Genomic DNA, 12,622 nt, shown 5'->3' with positions numbered 1-12,622 from the left:
GATTAACCTCGTATCCATAGTAATCCAATTTAGTAATAAAATACTGATGAGATTCAGTTCCCTTACACATACTTTGTAATATATCTGCATAAATTAAATTTTACTTCTCTGATCTGAACTGATGTGGGACCACATACTAATAACTTGAATTTTTGATAATTTCAGTGAGGGGCCATTACAGTTTTTTCTTGGTTCTTTAGTTCCTTCACTAAAGTTCCTTAGTTATTCCACTAAAATCAGTAGGACATAATGTGTGCATCATTTTAGCTAGAGAGATTTAGGTGTCAGAAAATAAAGTAAAATTTATTTAGATATATTCTGTCCTTCATTTCATTATGGTGTAGTATAGTTTTCTGACATAATTCAGACTGAATAATTATTTTTACCCATTGGCAGAGTATTCAAAAGTATGATTAAGCCTGATTATAATAAGTCTTACTACATATTTTCAGCCAGATTATCCGACATAAATGGGGGTCTGATAGTCGGATAGCCAAAAATGTCAAATAATCCAGACTGTACTGTATGTGGCCTTGACCTGACTCAAAATCAAGGCAGGAGAAAAATAAATATCCCAGAGGTCCTGGGATAAAGCAATTCAGGAGATACAAAATAAAGACGAAGCCAACTCTCTGCACGCTTATGACATTCAATTTTCAATTCAATTCAATTTCAATTCAATTTATTAGATTTGTATGCCACCCCTCTCCGAAGACTCGGGGTGGCTCACAACAATAATAAAAACAATATTCCAGCGAAAACAAATCTAATATTAAAAAGCACATAAAACCCTATCATATTTTAAAAAGCAAATGACATATACATACCCAAACATAAATATAAAAAAAAGCCTGGGGGAAAGGTATCTCAACTCTGTGGGACCTTATTGGTCGCTGGGATTCGTGGGGTAGCAGGCGGTTCCGGAGGTACTCTGGACATGTATTTTCAGAGACTGCTTAGGTTTCTTCCCTCCAAGTTACCTGGTAGTTTTGCAAAGTGGGAAGCCAGAACATTGATAAGGGACACAACAGGGCTCCGGAGCAGGGTTTACGGGCATCGATCTCCACCTACTTCTTTCTTTCCCTTGCCCTCCCTCATCCAGATGCTTTCCTCTCCATAGCAACTGTGTCTGTGTGTGTGACAGAGAGAGAGAGAGAGAAGAAGAAGAAGAAGAGAGCGCTAAAATACTTGTTCTATAGTTCTTCTAGATCTGGTTTGTTGGAAAAGTAGTTTTCATGTCCTGATCAAAAGAAATTACAATTTGCAACAAACAAACACACACACACCTTGACTTGGAAATGGAGCCATGGCGGTTGCTTGTTAAAGTTGTTTCCAAGTCCTGTAAGTGGATTTAAGATTGGAGAAGGAGCGGGACAGAGCGAGAACGAACAAAGAGCAAACAGGGAAACAAAGAGGATTGTTAAATTAGATAGATCTCTCCCACCGCCAAGAGAAAGGAAGCACCTCACATGCCCCGTTCCTTCTCCCACCCCTAATTTAACAATCCTCTTCGTTCCCTGATGACGGGTCAACTTAAAGAGCACCCTCCTCCATATAATCCTTTGCAAATTGTTTCTGCTATGGCTCCAATGTAATCTCATGAATCTCCTCCAGTAGAAAAAAAATACTGGACTGATTTGTAAAATGTCAGAAAAAGGAATTAGAAAAAGGACAGGGTGAGCCTCATGAAATTACTCAAATGCTTGATGTTTGTCTGGTTCATGTTACTGGATAACTTAATGCTCAGGGAAGAAATATAGTTGAATATCAAACCTTATGGTATCCAATTTTGACAGAATTATGCAAAGGAATTAGGGATATGTATATTGGAAGTATTGGAGGTTCAGGGTATGTTAGGAGCTACTATGAGAAATCATACTCTTACTCCAGAAGCTTAGAAGACTACCATTCAAATGCTTCTTATACCTGCTCAATTTGTAGTCTGCAATAGTGAATATAGACATCAATGTCTTATCCAAGGGGCAGCCTCAGGTGGTCAATGTACACCTGATCAATTATATCGGTCAGGTCAGTTGGGCTAATGTAGATGCTCAAATTGTTCTTCCTGCACCAACTTTGCAAGTTGCTTCTCAATGCACCTTTAAAGCCTTTCAGAGCATTCCCTCAGCAGGTAAACTGGCACAAACCTTTTCAAGAAACCAATGAAGCATATGCTGACTTCATTAAGTCAGGCTATACAGATGTTATATACTCTTTGTACAACTGTGGACCAATTTGCCTCAAATTTTACCTAAAAAATACTGCCCCTGCTCAACTGATAATTATTCCTCATCTCACCTCTGCAGGGGGTAAGGATATTATTCAAGAAACAGGAGGTTTTGGGTCCACAGATACTACTATAGCAATACTTATTATGGCCCATTACTGAAAATCGCCCATGCCAGCTGGTAATTATTCAGGGTAAGCAATTTATGGAAATTCTAGATACAGGAGTTGATGTGTCAGTTATCTCTGATAAGCAATGGCCTTCTGACTGGCCAGTAGAAACTTGTCCCAGTGTATGAGGGGTTGGGGACAACAAGGTGCTAAACGAAGTACTTGTTTCATTACCTCATTGCTTCTTTACCTGATTCAGAGTTAACTGTTTCATTCTGTCCCTTTGTTCTCCCAATTCATGTTAATTTGTAGGGTCATGACTTGTTTAGCAAGTTTAGCACCACCCATGTGATTAATGGCTAAGTATACTGCTCTTCCACTTACATGCCTGAATGAAAAGCCTGTTTGGATTGAGCAATGGCCACTTCCTATTAAAAAATGTACTGCCTTACATGTATTGGTACAAGAACAATTATCTTCAAAATATATTGCAATTTCCACTAGTCCATGGAATACTCCTGTTATTAAAAGGGAAAATGGGAAATGGAGATTTTTACACAATTTGCATGCAGTAAATGCACGTATTCAACCTATGAGTCCTCTTCAATGTGGCACTCCTAATCCTAATTTGGTTCCAAATGATTATCAACTAATGATTATTGATTTGAAAGATTGTTTTTTTACCATACCATCATGTGACAAAGATAAAGAAAAATTTGCCTTTACAGTACTAGTTTTGAACAATTCTCAACCTGCATAGTGATATCAATGGAGAGTTTTACCACAAAGCATGCTTAATAGTCCAACCTATGTCAATTCTATGTGGATCAAGCTCTAACTGATTTTCATATTTCTCATCCTCAAGCACTTGTATACCATTATATGGATGATATTCTAATAGCTGCTCCTATTAATCCACCTAATTGGATGTCTCATCTGGTGCATAGTCTTCTTCCCTATGGATTAAGTATTACACCAGAAAAAATTCAGCTGCAAGCTCCTTATTTGTATCTAGGACATAAGATGTTTCAATCTTATGCTGCACCAGTTATTCCACAATTACAAATCAAGTCTCCTTTTACTTTAATTCAATTACAGCAATTGCTGGCTACTATCAATTGGATACAGTCTTTCTTTAAATTACCTATTCCTCTATTGTCTGTTATTTACATTATTAATTAAAGCTAAACATCCTAGTGATCTTATATCAATCCCTTAGGAAGCTAATCAAGCTATTCAATTGACGAATAAGGTGTTAACAACTCAATTTGTGGACAGAATACCTTCCAATATGCAGGGTTTTAGTTTATTGCTTTTGCCAACAACTCAAACTTCTACTGGTGTATTGTCCGTGCTATCCTTGCAAAATATTTATCTTGTAGAATGGTTAAATTTATCCAACGATCCTAATCAAAATATGTAACCTTATACTCAGGCTTTAGCTGAGCTTTGTGCAACTGATTGTACACAGGCACTTGCTTGAGTTGGCCAGGATCACCTCAAAATCATTTTCCCTATTTTAAAATCTGAATTTGAATTTGCATTTCAGACAGATTTGTCTTTTCAAATGGTCTTGGCAGATTTTGTAGGAGAAATTACTTTTCATCTTCCAAAAGATTCCTATCTTATCTTAGCTATTTCTGCACCTTTACAATTGATTAATTTACAATCATTTATGCCTTTGAAACATGCTCCTACCATTTTCATAGATGGAGGAAAGACTCAGGGTGCTCTTGCTTTTCAGGATGATTTTTCTTGGAGAACTCAGTATACTCTTCTTCAAACTATGCCTCAACATTCTGAATTAGCAACTGTCATTTTAACCTTTCATCTATTTTCTTCTAGAGCTATTAACATTATTTCTTATTCACATTATATTTATCAATTACAGTGATCCCCCGATTATCGCGAGGGTTCCGTTCCAAGACCCCTCGCGATAATCGATAACTCGCGATGTAGCGGCACGGAAGTAAAAACACCATCTGCGCATGCGCGTCCTGTTTTCCATGGCTGCACATGCGCAGATGGTGGAGTTTGCATGTGGGCAGCGGGGAAGACCCCTTTGGCCGACCAACAGCTGATCTGCTCCACAGCGCGGCAGCAGCGAGGAGCCGAAGATGGGGTTTCCCCGTTGCCCAGGCAAAGGGGAAACCCCAAGATCGCTTGCCGCTTGCCCGTTCGCCCGCCCGCCCAGCTGCTCGCTTGCCGCTCGCTTGCAGCGCGGCAGCAGCGAGGAGCCGAAGATGGGGTTTCCCCGTTGCCCAGGCAACGGGGAAACCCCATCTTCGGCTCCTCGCTGCTGCCGCGCTGCCGAGCAGATCAGCTGGTGGGTGGCCGAAGGAACCTTCCCTGGGTGCCGCCCGCCGCTCGAGAGCAAGAGGGGGAGAGATAGAGAAAGAGAGAGAAGGAAAGAAAGAGATGAGAGAGGGAGGAAGAGAGTGTGAGAGAGGAAGAAGCAAGATAGAGAAAGAGAGAGAGAAAGAAAGATGAGAAAGGAAGGGAGTGACGTCATCGGGTGGAAAAATCGCGATATAGCGATTCGCAATGATCGGGATCGCGAAACTCGGGGGATCACTGTAGTTCATAATCTCCATGGAGATTAGTTAGCGCCTAAGATTGATTCTAGTTTATGGCTCTTTTCCTCACTCTTCAACAACTTCTTCAGGAATGACAGTACCCTCATTTCATAGCCCTTATTTGAAGTCATTCTACCTTACCAGGGTTTGTATCAGAAAGTAATCACTATGTTGATTGTGCCATATATTCCTCTACTTTGTGTTCACTCTTTATTGATCCATTTCAAAGCCATCAATTATTTCATCAAAATGCTCAGGGTCTGGCTCGATCTTGTGGTATTGCTCTATCATAAGCACAACAAATTATTGCTGCTTGTCTCCATTGTGCTGGATTTTCTCATATTCCACATTCTGGTGTCAATCCTTTAGATTTACAATCCAATATTTTATGGCAAATGGATGTGACTTATGTTCCCCAATTATCTCGCTGGAAATATGTTCATGTTGATACTTATTCTGGTGTTCTTTGGGCAACTCCTCAGCATGGTGAAACATCTTCTCATGCCATCTCACATATATATTTCTGCCATTACCGCTCTTTGTAGACTATATTGTCTTAAAACTGACAATGTTGCTGCTTATACTTCTATTTCTTTTCTTAATTTTTGTTCCACACGGAACATTGTTCTTACTCATGATATTCCTTATAATTCTAATGGTCAAGTGATTGTTGAATGGTCTAATCACATCTTTAAACAATATTTGGAAAAACAATTAAAAGGAGTGAAATTCCATACTCCATGCCTTGCAAATATTCAACAAGTAAACAAATAAATAAAGTCTTATTTACTCTTAATCATATTAATATTAATATTTATTTTCACAATATGAGGTCTTATGAGCATCATTTTAGGTGCCAAGGACCGTTGCCTAGATCATTGCTTTATTGTCAAGCTCTACTGGATAAAACCTGATTAGGGCCTGTACCATTAATAACCTGGAGATGGAATTTTGCAGCTGTACTTACTCCTACAGATTCGCTGTGGATCCCAGCTAAGTGTGTGCATCCAGCACATGATGACTTGGCATCAGAGTTCCAGTAAAGGTGACGCTCTCGAGCACCCAGTTTGACATGGGGAGCAGTGAAGTAAACAATATCAAAAGCTCAGCAGATTTTATGGGAACAGAATAAACTAGAAACTCCCAAGAATGTAAGCTGTGCCATCTTTCTAGTTATCACTGCCAATTCAATTCTCATTGTTTGTGTTTTCATTCTTTTCCTTCCTTCATTTGCAGCAGAGCCTCTCATTCTAAAAATAATCCATGATTTACATCAAAGTCTGACATACAAATTTGTGGACACATCTGCCCAAATAAGCCAACATTTCTAACTATTGTTTAAGTAAAACTATAGATATGCAAACATATGTTTTTAAGTGTTGTGGTTAGCTCTGACCCAGCTCCTGCCCCAGGGAATGTGCAGGTGGATGTGGGGAAAACATCCACATGCTGCAGGCCTGTTTTGCTCCCGATGGAATCTGCCGACGAAGCCTCCTCTGACCAAGGAAGCGTGAGTGACAGGGAAGAGGGGAGTTTGGCAGACAGCCCAGGAGGAGATCAATCATCTGTATCATCCCTGGATTTTGAACAAGAATTAATGACACATCCACGCATGCGAAGAGTGATGCATAGGAAACAACAACTGAGGGATTATTACAAGAAAAAATGAGGCCACCTGTGGTTGGGTGGGGCTGCTGTAATTAGTGCTACAGATAAAAGTGCAGCCTGGTGTTTTAGGCTCATGGCAGTTTATCTGTGTTGTGGTTGGCTCTGGCCCAGCTCCTGCCCCAGGGAATGTGGAGGTGAATGCAGGGGAAACTTCAACATGTCATAGGCCTGTGTTATTGCGGACAGAGTCAGTTCAGAGTTTAGTTTCCTTGGACGAAGAATAAGGTGGGAGTGACTTGGAAAAGGGGGGCTTGGCACACAGCCCAGGCAGTCAATCTCCATTATCTTTCATTGATTCGGATGAAGACATCTTGGACCCACGCAAGCACAGAATTATGCGTAAAAGAGACCAAGTAAGGACATATTACCAGAGATAAGAGAGGCCACCTATGTTTTTTTTATTATTATTATTATTTATTAAATTTGTATGCTGCCCCTCTCTACAGACTCGGGGTGGCTCACAGCAGCAATAGCAAACAATAGACAATACAAATCTAATATTACAAAGTTAAAAACCCATAATTTAAAAAACATGCACACAACATACCATACATAAACTATATAGGCCTAGGGAAGATGTCTCAGTTCCCCCATGCCTGACGGCAGAGGTGGGTTTTAAGAAGTTTACAAAAGGCAAGGAGGGTGGGGGCAATCCTAATCTCTGGGGGGAGCTGGTTCCAGAGGGTCGGGGCTGCCACAGAGAAGGCTCTTCCCTTGGGTCCCACCAAATGACATTGTTTAGTCGATGGGACCCGGAGGAGGCCAATTAAGTGGGACCAGACTGGTCGCTGGGATTCGTGCAGCAGAAGACGGTCCCAGAGATATTCTGGTCCGATGCCATGAAGGGCTTTATAGGTCATAACCAACACTTTGAATTGTGACCGGAAACTGATCGGTAACCAATGCAGACTGCGGAGTGTTGGTGTAACATGGGCATACCTGGGGAAGCCCATGATTGCTCTCGCAGCTGCATTCTGCATGATCTGAAGTTTCCAAACACTCTTCAAAGGTAGCCCCATGTAGAGAGCATTACAGTAGTTGAATCTCAAGGTGATGAGGGCATGAGTGACTGTGAGCAGTGAGTTCCAGTCCAGATAGGGCCGCAACTGGTGCACCAGGCAAACCTGGGCAAACGTCCCCCTCGCCACAACTGAAAGATGGTTCTCTAATGTGAGCTGTGGGTCGAAGAGGACGCCCAAATTGCGGACCCTCTCTGAGGGGGTCAGTAATCCCCCCCCCAGGGTTATGGACGGGTTGAGTTTGAATCTGTTGACACCCATCCAGACCCTAACAGCCTCCAGGCACCGGCACATCACTTCCACTGCTTCGTTGACTGGACATGGGGTGGAGATGTACAACTGGGTATCATCAGCGTACTGATGATACCTCACCCCATGCCCCTGGATGATCTCACCTTGCGGTTTCATGTAGATATTAAATAGCAGGGGGGAGAGAACCGACCCCTGAGGCACCCCACAAGGGAGAGACCTAGAGGTCGACCTCTGACCTCTCACTAACACCGACTGCGACCGACCCGAAAGGTAGGAGAGAACCACTGAAGAACAGTGCCTCCCACTCCCAACCCCTCCAGCCGGTGCAGAAGGATACCATGGTTGATGGTATCGAAAGCCGCTGAGAGGTCAAGAAGCACCAGGACAGAAGACAAGCCCCTGTCCCAGGCTCATCAGAGATCATCCATCAACGCGACCAAACAGTTTCTGTGCTGTAACCGGGCCTGAAACCCGACTGTTGAGGGCCTAGATAATCGGCTTCTTCCAAGGACTGCTGGAGCTGGAGCGCCACCACCTTCTCAACAACCTTCCCTCTAAAGGGAAGGTTGGAGACTGGACGATAGTTATTAAGTACGGCTGGGTCCAGGAAAGGCTTCTTGAGGAGGGGCTCACAAGTGCCTCCTTATAGGGAGCCGGAAAGGACCCCCTCCCCAAGGAGGCGTTGACAATCTCCTGGACCCAGTTCCGTGTCACCTCCCTGCTGGCTGAAACCAATAATAATTTATTTATTTGTATCCTGGTTTTGTTATTTTTATAAATAACTCAAGGCAGCAAACATATTTTCCTCACAATAATAACTGGGTGAGGTGGATTGGCTGAGAGACTAACTAGTCCAAAGTCACCTAAGTCGACTTTCATGGTTAAGGTAGGACTTCAACTCACGGTCTCTTACTTTTTAGCCTGGTGCCTTAACCAATAAATTAAACTGGCTCTCACTATTTTTAAAGCCTTGACTCAAGAGGTTGATGATGGGGGGAGGGGAGGTCAGGCTAGTCTTTTAGTCTTTATATTGTCACAGGGCAGTTCTCAGCACACTTGAACCCTGGGTTAATTGCTAATTGTATCAACCAGGCTATTGACTGACAATTTGAGTTGCTCACAGAATCATTTCATTTTCATTTCATTTTATTGGATTTGTATGCCGCCCCTCTCCGTAGACTCGGGGCGGCTAACAATAGTAGTAAAAACAACATGCGACAATCCAATACTAAAGAAACTAAAAACCCTTATTTTAAAAACCAATCATACATACAAACATACCATACCTAAATTGTGGAAGCCTAGGGGGAAAGAATATCTTAATTTCCCCATGCTTGACAGCAGAGGTGGGTTTTAAGAAGCTTGCGAAAGGCAAGAAGGGTAGGGGCTATTCTAATCTCTGGGGGGAGTTGGTTCCAGAGGGCTGGGGCCACCACAGAGAAGGCTCTTCCCCTGGGTCCCGCCAAACAACATTGTTTTGTTGACGGGACCTGGAGAAGGCCAACTCTGTGGGACCTAATTGGTCGCTGGGATTCGTGCGGCAGAAGGCGGTCCCGGAGATAACCTAGCCCGGTGCCATGAAGGGCTTTATAGGTCATAACCAACACTTTGAATTGTGACTGGAAACTGATCGGCAACCAATGCAGACTGCGGAGTGTTGGTGTGACATGGGCATATTTAGAGGAGCCCATGATTGCTCTCGCAGCTGCATTCTGCACAATCTGAAGTTTCCGAACACTTTTCAAAGGTAGCCCCATGTAGAGAGCATTACAGTAGTCGGGCCTCGAGGTGATGAGGGCATGAGTTTACTGTGAGCAGTGACTCCCGATCCAGATAGGGCCGCAACTGGTGCACCAGGCGAACCTGGGCAAACGCCCCCCTCGCCACAGCTGAAAGATATTTCTCTAATGTGAGCTGTGGATCGAGGAGGACACCCAAGTTGCAGACCCTCTCTGAGGGGGTTAGTAATTCCCCCCCAGGGTAATGGATGGACAGATGGAATTGTCCTTGGGAGGCAAAACCCACAGACACTCCGTCTTATCAGGGTTGAGTTTGAGTCTGTTGACACCCATCCAGACCCCAACAGCCTCCAGACACCGGCACATCACTTCCACTGCTTCACTGACTGGACAAGGGGTGGAGATGTAAAGCTGGGTATCATCAGCATATTGATGATACCTCACCCCATGCCCTTGGATGATCTCACCCAGTGGTTTCATGTAGATATTAAATAGCAGGGGGGAGAGGACCGACCCCTGATGCACCCCACAAGGGAGCAACCTAGAGGTCAACTTCTGACCCCCCACTAACACTGACTGTGACCGACCAGAGAGGTAGGAGGAGAACCACTGAAGAACAGTGCCTCCCACTCCCAACCCCTCCAGCCAGCGCAGAAGGATACCATGGCCGATGGTATCGAAAGCCGCTGAGAGTTCAAGGAGCACCAGGACAGAGGATAAACCCCTGTCCCGGGCCCGCCAGAGATCATCCATCAGAGCGACCAAAGCAGTTTCCGTGCTGTAGCCAGGCCTGAATCCTGACTGCTGAGGACCTAGATAATCGGCTTCTTCCAAGGACCGTTGGAGCTGGAGCGCCACCACCTTCTCGATAACCTTCCCCATAAAGGGAAGGTTGGAGACTGGGCGGTAGTTGTTAAGAATGGCTGGGTCCAGGGAAGGCTTCTTGAGGAGGGGGTGCACAAGTGCTTCCTTGTAGGGATCCGGAAAGGACCCCCTCCCCAGAGAAGCGTTGACAATCTCCTGGACCCAGCTCCGTGTCACCTCCCTGCTGGCCGAAATCAGCCAGGAGGGACACGGATCCAGCAAACAGGTGGCGGAACTCACAGCTCCAATGGCCTTGTCCACTTCATCAGGTGTCACCAGATCAAACTCTTCCCAGACAGGTGGACAAGTACGGGCCCCAGTCACCTCGACTGAATCATTATCAGTCGACTCTGTTTCCCAATTTGAGTCGAGGTCGGCCCGGATCTGAGCAATTTTATCAGCTAAAAACGTGTTAAAATCCTCGACACTACTCTGCAAGGGTTCCCCAACTCCCCCCTGGTTAAGAAGGGAGCGGGTCACCCTAAACAGAGCGGCCGGGCGGGATTCCGCTGATGCAATCAAGGCGGCATGATACGCGCATCTTGCCACCTTGAGCGCCACTTTGTAAGTCTTAATGTGAGCTCTTACAAGTATTCGATCGGATTCAGACTTACTCTTCCTCCATCGCTTCTCTAGACGTCCCTTAAAAAACCTAGGGAAGCAGAATTAAGCAATAGCAAACCCCACAGATGCGCAGTCCATCCCGTCTGTGGTTAAAGAGAAATGGCCACAGACAATTCTTGGAGCTGCGTTTGTTTGTTTTCTTGCACGTTACTTTTGTCTTGGCAATAAACTGGTTGCAGAAACATAATGCTGATATTTGCTGGGAGCAAGGGAGTATCTTCTTTCTTAATCATAGCAACAATATCACTTGCAGGCATTTAATTCTTTTCTTTCTCTCCCCTTTGAACTCTTTCCCAAAGCTCATTTCTTGCCAGAAAAACATGCAAATATTCCTGATGTTTTTAGAAATAGGAAGCTATCTCTGCCAGGCATGTGGCTGTACTATCAACTTGTTACATCATGCCCCAACCCCAGTTAAATAACAAGAATCCATGGCTGTTCCTGTATTTTCCAGGTTACAATCTGAATAAAAAATGTATTCACTATTCTTTAATCTCTTACGTCTGTGCCGTTTTTAAAAAAATAAAGGAAATTCTTCAACACAACTTCATGACCATCAACTTCTCAATGTGATAATTATTAGAGGCCTTTGCCCATTGTTCTTATTTCAGGTCTTCTAGGTTGCTTTCAGACGGCAAGCATCTTCATTCAATTGGATTGAGAAGAGCATACAGTTTGGAGAGACATTCATACTTAACAATCTCTGATATTCATTATGGCATATTAGAATAAATGGTAATGCCTTTTGATCTAGTTAAGTCTCCAAGTGTCTTTTCCAGATTCATGACTGAGATATTCTGTGGACAAATGTAGTTTACCTGATCGACATCTTCATTATTTCAAAACATTATTTTCTGCATTCTACTCATGTGTTTAAAATCCCTACACAAAGAGAAGCTTTATGATACATTGGAAAAAGGAGGCAACGGGATTTTCTTATTTTTTCTCTTGAAGACATTTCACTTCTGAACCAAGAATCTTCTTCAGCTCTGACATAATGGTGGTAATCTGCATCCTTTTAAAGGGCAATTGAAGCACTTGGAGATTTATCTCTGTCCTCAGGTTCATCTAAATACTGCTCATAGTTCCTGTAGCCGGTAATTTTTGTTCTCTGAAAATCCATTTCTACTCCCACACAAGTCAAAGAGTGTTCATCCCAAATTGTATAGCTAAAAGTTTGTAGAGATTCTACAGATTTTTAGTATACTATTTGGGACAACCATGACCTGGATGACTGAGCACTACTTAGATGATCCTGAAAACACAGATAAACCTCCAAGTTCTTCAAACATTATAAAGATCACTCTTTTAGCTCTTTGACATTTGTTGATGATACTTTGAGGAAGTTACCTGTACCCTTGGGTCATATGAATCAGAGAGCAATCTTCTTAGGGCAGCTGAAAAGACTGTGTAGTGATGTATCCCTCCTCCTCTGTTGAGAGAGAACTATTCAGTTTTAATATAGATGGCCTCTTTGACCCCCATCTTTCAAATCAGTGGTCCTCTGTGTCTAGAAGCAAAGAATGTTTGAGGAAATTTCAAA

Source organism: Erythrolamprus reginae, chromosome 1 (genome assembly GCF_031021105.1).
Source record: "Erythrolamprus reginae isolate rEryReg1 chromosome 1, rEryReg1.hap1, whole genome shotgun sequence".
Lineage (NCBI taxonomy): Eukaryota > Metazoa > Chordata > Lepidosauria > Squamata > Dipsadidae > Erythrolamprus > Erythrolamprus reginae.
The sequence above is the reverse complement of the archived record's forward strand: the minus strand, read 5'-3'. Positions refer to the sequence as shown.